Source organism: Anser brachyrhynchus (assembly GCF_964034855.1).
Source record: "Anser brachyrhynchus genome assembly, chromosome: 3".
NCBI lineage: Eukaryota > Metazoa > Chordata > Aves > Anseriformes > Anatidae > Anser > Anser brachyrhynchus.
Window position 1 is genome coordinate 40,566,232 of NC_137696.1, and position 9,290 is coordinate 40,575,521.

The following is a 9,290-nucleotide window of genomic DNA, read 5'->3' on the forward strand; positions in this document are numbered from 1 at the left end:
CCCTGTGCTTCTGCACAAGGTTCCAGCACTGCTCTACACTACAGATGCTTCCAATTTATGTCAGCCAATTTTATTACCACATTCCTGTCTTTTAAGCCAATGTCATTATTGGAAATATTAAATAAGATCTGTCCTGAGACCAGTCCTTGAGGAAATTGTCTAGTAACCTCTTTCACCCTGATCATTTACCTCACAGCATGACTCATTGTCATCTCTCATTTAAAGAGCTCCTTAACACATCTCAGTTCCTTTAATAATCTCCATCTTCACCATTTTAACTAATAATTTCCCATGTGACACTGCATCAAATGCTTTGCTCAAGGTCAGAGAGATTTGATTTACTGCTTTTGTCTTCAGAATCATCTTCTTTTTTTTCTAGACACATGAATGAAGATTCTTATCAACCTTCTTTGATAAGACAGACATAAGTATAGTCTGACAATGTGCCTCTGACCAAACTTTATTCCATTTTATCCCCCTTTCCATTTATCTGCAGTTTTAATTAGTGTCTCTTTCAAAGTTTCCTATATAATCCTTGCACACAAGTGAGGTCAGCAAAGCTCATAAGACACAACAAGATATTTGAAATCCCCTAGAAGATAATGTGATAATTAAGACAAAGTGATAAAGTGGATTTGATGTGGCTGTGGAGGATGATACCAGATAACTTAACTCCTAGCCTTTAAAGTTATGCACATTCTCCCTAACCAAAGAAAATGGGAAATAACATTATCTCATACAAAGTGGAAAAACATCAGCAAAGAGAATTAAAATCATAAGATACAGCTGTGACAGGTCCCTGGTCCCTCTCCTGTATCTATTGATGACCCACTAGGGTATAATACAGAAACAGGGTAAGCCTACAGTGCTCCTTTCCCACTAGTCTCTCCCATCTCCACAGGTTTGTAGTGAATGAATACGTGAGCCAAAGGTGGTATCTGTTTTTTTAATAGTCCTTACTGTATCTTTTGTACTGGATTGCTCTGCAGCAAGCTTAAGCTTCCAGCATCAATTTAAGATTCCAGCATCCATGATGTCTATGAAAAGCCACCCATTTGTTTGTTTTGAGTTCATTATCTGCTGATTTCTCTTGATGTTCCTTAATTCTTGCAATAGGAGGACAACTGAACCATCATCCATCTTCACCTTCTCCCTCAGATCAAAGCTGGGTCGGTCTGTCTTTTCTCTCCTTGCCAAATGCTGCTGGGTAACATGCTCTCTACTCTAGCCCTTGCAGAAAAAGCATTTATCACTTTGTGGACCCCATTTTTAGGTGTCTAGGTCTGACTCATCAGATAAGGATTGCAGGAACCAGCAAGTTAGCACTTGATATTGCAATGTTTAAATACTTTTGAGGTTTTTGCACTCACACCTGACCCTGCAGCCATTCATAAAATCTTTCCCACTTACCTTTAATTTTTGCGCAAGATGTTTTTTCATTTAGCCAATGTAATTACCCAATTAAAGACAAGTTCTCCCCTTCCCTCCCTCCTTTTTCAGACAGATATCCATTCAGAAAGTCCAGCTAAGCCAATGCCTCAGGTAGAAGAGCTTGATCTCACATTCGGTTGAGGAGACCTCCCAGAATCCATCTCAGAGGAAAGCAATTCTGACAGCAATAAAAATGAAAACTAGGATCTTTCCTGCAGTTCCCAAAAGCACATGTACCCTCCTAGGGGCTCCAACAGGCTCCAGCATGGTCCTGACCTGGCACCCAACAGAGCCTACTTATTCTATTTGGAGGAAAGGGAGAGGTTGTATCACTTCAGTGCAATTAATTTTGAGGCTAATAAACCTACTGTATGAATTGCACAGGAGGAAAAGGGAGAATGCCTGTTTTGAGTACTTCCATTAAAGGAAAGTAGGGCATTACTATTACTATTACTGCAATGTCACATACACTTATTAACTTATTAGGACATTAATTTTTACTGAGCCATTAAACAAGCAATTGTTACCCAGTTCTGCTGAGGTAAGAATTGTGGTTATTTTGTGTACACAAAGAAAACAGTGTATATGGGTTGGTTTTGTTTTGTTTTTTTACATGAGCACGCAAGCTTTATATTTTCAGCAGCTTTCCTTGACACTGTACATCTGCTGAATTTGCATATAAGATTCGCTCTGAAACTTAAACTCAATTTAAAAATTAAAATAAAAATAAATAAATCTGTGTGACCGACACCTGTACGTCATGAAAAGCTTCAAAGCTGATAGTACATCTTAGCAAGTTACTTTGTAAACTTTGTTTTTCAAAACTGTGGTCTTTTTTTAAAAGAGCTTTTTACTGTGATGCACTTTTCAGGCTTGTGGTTGTGTCCCACAATCGATATCGCAAGAGAACATTGCCCTCTGGTGTCACAAACTGTGGCTTTGTTTTTTTGAGGGTTCCCCACACACACACTCTCACTCACCCCTATTTTTCCTTCTCCATATTCTCCACACTGACAGCTAGAGCTGTGGCTCACAGACAGAAGTCAGCAGAAGGTGTGGAAGGAGTATCTTTCCATGTCTATGGGGAAATTTGTGCACTCATGTAACAATACCCATGGGTATGAAAATAATCTTTTACACTGCTTTACAGAAAGCTCAAATTAGATCCCTTCAGGTTGGGTGATACTGTTAAATCATAGCTTATTCTTCTTTCTGACTAATCAATCAATTCATTTATTCATCCTTCTGAACAGGTAAGCTTTGGGGGTTTTAAGGTGAATATTAGAATTAAAGCTAACAGAATACTGAAGCAAAGATGTTACAGACATCATTACTGCTAGCACAATTTTTCTAGTCATTACCATGTTCTCAGGGATGGACAAAAACCTGCACTGGCGCACAGCAATGATCTCTGCCTAATTGCACATACACTTGCCCCTTGACACACACCAGCACACAAGGATGAAAAGAAAAAAAAAGTGTGGGGGGGGGGGGGGGTAGGAAACAGCCATATCACAAACAGAGAAGCCAAATGGTACCCGGGTGTTGGAGGGCAGTAGCAAAAGAGATGGGAAGCATTATTGTTTAGGTAGCTGGAAAAGATGTGGGAGTAATGCAGTTCGACTAACACAGAGTTTAGATCTGTCTGGACAGTTTTGCAGGCTCTGCTTGCAGATTTGCACTGTGCAGAACAAACAGACATGAAAAAGGGCCAGATTATTTTCCCCAACTCTTTAATACAAAGATATTTTTTTTTTCACTCAAATACTCTGAGAGTTTATTAAAGATACCATTTCCAAAGACATACTTACCACAATTAGTAGATCTTAATGCCAACTAATTGGTGCAGGCAAAATGCTTTGACGTGCTTTTTTTTTCAAGTAGTGAGTGATGGCTCCAACAGACAATTCTACTACATCAGTGACTTGCTGCCACTCTGAGAATGGAAAGGTGTAAAGTGTGTGCCCCATTAAAACAGAGGCTAGGGGCTGATTGCAGTGGTGGCCAGATGGTGCTGCTTCTAATTGGCTGACTGTAGCTCTGGATGCTGTCTAATTATTACTTACCTGTTTCTTGCTATTTACTGACACAGTGGGATCCTACATCCAGCTTTAGTTTACCAATAATCACTGATCTAGGTCCAGCTCTATGCACACCCCCTTACAGACAATGGAAACATCTCCAGGAGTCATTTTTCCTCCTTTTACCCTAGACACTGGAGGGAAGCACTCCTCTCCTTCCTTTAACTAGAGATAATTACCTAGGACCAGACACATCCAGTTTTGTTTGCAGATGTCTGTCTGTCCCATGGCCCCTTCCCCAAATGCACTGGGCCAGCAGTTAAGCCAGGCTCCCAGTGCACAAGCACTGAATCATAAGCTTTGCTGATCACCTGAACACAAGGATTTTCTTCCTAGCCTTTTATAGGGCAGTTAACTTCTGCATTTTTAATAAAATAAAGCAACTCACTTTCTCTGCTCTTAAGAGAAAATATAAATTGCTCTCTTGAAGAACTGAGGGCTGACGTTACTTTTCTGTGCACCTCCTTATTTGTAAATGTTTTTTACAGAGATCTTTCTGATCAGAACTATTGAAAGAGATAAAGTAGAAGGCTGAGATCATCCAGGAGGGTCACGTTAGAAATCAGAGAAATTAAAGTTATTACAGAACTTAAATTTGATAGGAACTTCAAGCTAGACTTCATGGGAAAATATTACAGAAGAAAAAATACATATATTTTATTTTTTCTAAGGAAGAAGTATGTAAATAACAGAAAGAGAAAAAATCTCTGGAGGTTATATAGAAGGAAACAGGGAGATAAACTGGTATGAAAAATTGGCAGTGAAGCCATAATACAGTCGGCAAGCACTCCCCTGTGAAGAAACTTTTAAAATATGTAGTAATAAAGGTGTGCTAAACCTGTATTCTGTTGTGCTATTGATGTCTTTGCCAATGCCTGCTTGCACATCCCTTTGTGCAGTGCCAGCATAGGCCTTTGGTGGATCTATACCTTACCAGATCAGGAAGCTGATCAGGCTGAATGCTACTTTTGTTTTCTACGCTATGATCCAAGCTGGATCAGTTTGGAGGGCTTTGCAAAAAGGAGGCTGAAATGTGTCAGGCTATAACACTTCAGTCTGGGTGTGAAATTCAACAACAGTCTGAAATTTAGACTTTTGTGGAGTCATGACATAAACAAATACTGTGCTGACAGACATCATCCAGGACAAATTGCTGACCAGACAGAGCAGATGAAAAAAGGTAGTGCAGCTTTACTAAAATCAGTGACTACCCTCCCATACCAGAGGCAACACTTCCATTTGCTTGTTGGATTTATTTGGAGTAACACATGGGCCAGACAAGCTAGGCCTGGTCAGTCATGTGGTTTTTTTTTTAGAAAAAAAAATCTGCAAAATAAATATTTCAATGAAAAATTTACACATAAGTTATTAGAAGGCTGCCAGCTGTGGTAGCCAACTAGCTGGAAGGTGATGATTTGTCCTATATGTCAGAGAGCCAAAATTTTCCTACACTTCAGTTTTTCTTGCCACCTACTTCATTACCTTTCCTTATTTTTTAGGATCTCCAGTAAATCTAGTGAGACTGGTACATGTCACTCCTGAAAATCCACTGAGGTGCTTTTCTGACTGCACTGACATGAAGTCATGACTATTGCTATACCACCACCAATGGAGTAGTGATCTTCAGTGATTTAAACGATTGCCACATTTCTCTCCAAACCCTCTGTTAGAAAACATGATTGGCATCACATTTAACAGAAAGGTTCCTTCTTAGTTCCTGCACAGCTGTCTCCAGAGAGTCAGCCTTTGCAAATTACCTCTGAAAGCTACCATCCAGCTGGCGAAAGACTGCTCTGGAGCTACCTTGAACTCTTATATGAGGTAATTTGCAGACAAACTGATATCCCTGTTCCTCCCTTTACTTGTTTACTAGATTATGAGTTTGAGTACACGTAGCTCATACATGCCTGAGAACAGACACATGTGGGAAGAAGGTCTGCAGAGAAGAGTATCATTTCTTCAGGGAAAGTAGCATAGTGAGGTTGATCTTGACCCTGACTCTGGAAGTGAAATGCAGGATCAGCCACCTCGGACATCAGTCTCAGCAGCCCCTCCTTGTACCCAGCATGTGCACCATCTGCATTTCTTTCTGCACGGCTGATGGAAAGATCTCAGGAGCAGAGACTGTCTCTTATACATCCATGCAGCACCTGGCACAGCAGAGCATGATCAGTGTTAAGGCTTTAAGCAGCAACTACCATAGAAATAATGATTGGTAAAGTAGATTCAGATAGATAATTAAATCCTTTTCAGAAAACCTTCTTCCACAGCATGATTTCCAATTCCAGTACTTACTAGATTCATTTAATTCCAGAACTAAATGCCACAGAAACAGCCTTATGGTTACTTTTTCATTTTAGAGTTGCTTTAGTGCTCACCACGGCTTTGTCTACATGAGACAATGGAAATCACAGCGATCAAGTGTCTCCGGGGTGCTCAGAGCTGAACCGTCCCTAATTACTGGCACCCAGATCCAGCAGAGCCACACTCACCACATACAGCCCCGCTGCTTGATGCTGGGTCACCGTGGCTCCTTCCTGCGGGGCATCAGAGCTCGCACCATCACTGCTCCTGCTGGAGCCTGCTCCACACACAGCTGCACTCATCAGATAAACCCTGCAACTCCCAGCTTCCTGAGATCTCTCTCTCCTTTCTGCCAGGTGCTGAGAGGAGAGGAGATGACGCCCAAGCCCTCTGTAAGCTCTCACTGACGTATTGAAAGCAGTAGGCCCAAATCTCAACACCGACTGATAGAGGGCAATTATTTTCAGTGGAGCTACGCCCATGTGCACAAGAGGCAGATCCAATTGCCTTCCCAAAATCAAGACCATATTGCCCTTTGGTAGTGTCTGCTTAATGGTTGCTGTTGTTAGTTACTGTTACCAACACACTGTCTATTCTTCAGCCTAAAGCTCACTGCTGAACCTAGAGCAGCCTGCTACACTCTTAACCAGAGCAGTCATTTCAAGCATAGATCTATAAAGAGAAATGCAAGAACTGACAGCAGCCTGTCTTTGGGGAAAGTCTAGTTTTCATCTCTTGCCTTTAGAGCAATTGTTCATTTTTAGTGTGTTTGGATGTTTTAAATGTTGTAGTATTATTTAATACTATTATTTTATTTGAAAAGAAAAGAAAAAAAAAAGGTTATGTATTCAATCAATAGATATATTCATCTTAATATTCTTTGTCTATTCCAGCGATATTTTGGTCTCCTGGTAACATTGTTTGTGATATGTCATCATGATACAGAGAAAGAATGAAGCTGTTTCACCAGATTCTGAAGCAGCATAAAATCAAGAGAGGGTTACGCGGATTTTGCAAAAATGCACCGCTGGTTGCAATTCTCCCCATGTTCAGCAAACCATGAAATAACACTATATCAAATTTCTGGCACTTGAAAACAGGAAAGCAATCCAAAGACAGTGGCCTTTTGGCAATGTCTAATGGAAAGGTGAAAGTGTTAAAACACAGGACTTCCTTTCTTCGCCCTCTCCCTCTATTCAGATGTTCATAAAGAATCAATGTAACAATTTTCCAGAGTCTAGATCAATGGAAACACGGAAATTAATTGTTGCAGTCACCTCATTACTCGACTGTCAGTGTTAATAGATGTTTAGCACTGCAATAAGAGCAGCAGCAGTGTATGATTTCAGCATCGCAGATAAGTGCTTTTAAAGTGACAGCTCACTGAGTGCTGCTGAGCCAGGTGCCTCTGCACCAACAATATGGTTCAGGACTACCCTGCCCTATGGAGCTGTAACTCACTAGCTCAGTTTTTGCACCAATGTTTTTCCCCCTTCATCTCTTGTGCAAAATGGAGAGAGCCCAGCGACATCTCCTGTGAAGATGCTGAGAACAGGTTCCCCCCGTGCACCTCACAAACCAGAAGACACTTGAGCCGCACACCCAGGAAAAAGGGACAGGGCTCCTTTCCACACAAAGGGCTGGTGGTGAAATTTCAGCAGCACCTCATTCCCTGCAGCACTCCATTCGCTGCTGTTTACTGGTGAGCTGCTTAGCTTGTGCAAAATTGCAGCACTCAATTGAGAAAAACCTGTGCATTTTAACAAAAGCACTTAAATAAGCAATTAAACAAATAACGATCCATGGGTTTTTGAAGAACAAAGGTCATTTCTACCAGTCAGAGAAATACAAAAGATCGTGAAGTTCACTGTCACAGTCTCTTTGGCCTGAAGAAATGCTGCTGCCCATTAGGGATACAACAGTACAGGGCCAGGTAGGCCACTTCCCAGTTCTTCCCAGTCTGTATGCTCCTGGACAGAGAGGGAGGGATCGGAGCACCACCGCTCCATGCTACTGGCTCATATGAGCAATATAGGCTTGGCAAAAAGAAAAAAAACTTTACTCGTAGTTAAAAAAAAAAAAGAAAGAGGGGCAACAACACAAAAAAAAAATTACCATCTACATGAATCCAGTCCTGAACAGAACATCTGAATGAATGCCTTTTTGTTTTAATCCTTATTCACTGATTTTCCAAAGATCTCTGGGATGATTTCACCAGGGAAAGCTCTACATTGGCTTACAGAGTGTTAAGGAGTTAAAGATGCATATACCTGATACAACAGGAGAAAATGCTTCTTGCACTGCAGCAGTGTTGAAAAAGTTGAGGATATGGCTGCAGCTGGTTTGAGGCTAGATGTTCTAGAACCACATCAGGAAATGCTAATGGAAGGTGGGAGAGAATTGTCCAGAGTCCTTGCTACACTTGGAGATCCCTTCCCGGAGAATAAAGAGAAGCATGCTCAGAAAAGTGCATCTAATTCTATCCTAATTAAACAAAAGACTGTTCAAACCCTGCTAAGACAAAGGACATCCTGTTTCACCAAAAGTCAGGTAATGTTTCAGAAGCATAGCCCAGGCTTATCCAACAAACAGTAAGTTTTATAAACTCATAACTATCAGAACTTGTCTGCACCAGATGGAACATTTTACTGGCATTCGCCAAAGTGATGCAGGTTTAGTGGCTGTTAAATTGGTACCTAGACATGAAAAGCCTTTGATTTGGAGTTTCCAATGCTGAAGTTCTGTTTCCTCAAGCTAGTTTCTTTGGTCTGTTTCTATTGACTTTGTTCTGCAGACTTCACTTTCTCCCTATCCATCTCTGCCTACAACACTCAAAATATCAGTCGAAAAGGAATTTTGAGTGTCTGTAATTCACTGCAGAAACTTTTCAGACTGCAGAAGAGACAGATGAGACACTAACGTTGACAGTATCAACAAAATAAATCCTTCAGCATCAATAAATTGTATCAGTGCTTGTTTATAGAGTTTGGGTCTTTTTTCACCTGTCCAAACTGATGGCAACTTATCAAGGCAATGCTACACAGGCTTGATACTACATTTGCTAGCTGACAGATTTGTAAAGCCAAATGAAATTTTAAGCTTATATAAGAACGTAACCAACATTGTCTCTTTGTTCCCTCCACCAGCTGCAAACCACACAATAGATAGGGATGACCTCTGTCCAGAGTAACATATATCATTCCTAAAGCCCTCAGAGCAGTACCTACCCCTATACGCTTCTCAGTTACAGCCTATGCTCCCAAATCCAGTTTCCACCTCAGCAGGTAAAGAAGACCCTTAAAAGGACAGGCAGCCATTTCCCTGTAGTGGCAGTAGGACACTCCACCAAGAGGCTGTAGAGATGGAAATGGGACTTTGTGGATGGCTGATTTCAGTAGGAACTGAAACCTCCTGAAATCTCCTTATGGGAGGAGGAAGCAGACATGATTGCTACTGCAGCCTATTGTGTGCTAC

The 9,290-nt window shown here is 41.0% G+C and overlaps 1 long non-coding RNA gene across 1 annotated transcript; it reads left to right on the top strand.

Annotated features, from left to right (window-relative positions):
• Positions 1 to 2,923: 2,923 nt before the first annotated feature.
• Positions 2,924 to 7,827, top strand: LOC308191691. Its single transcript, XR_013948210.1, has 2 exons — positions 2,924 to 5,333; positions 5,873 to 7,827. It is a non-coding gene; the product is annotated as an uncharacterized lncRNA (long non-coding RNA).
• Positions 7,828 to 9,290: the final 1,463 nt, after the last annotated feature.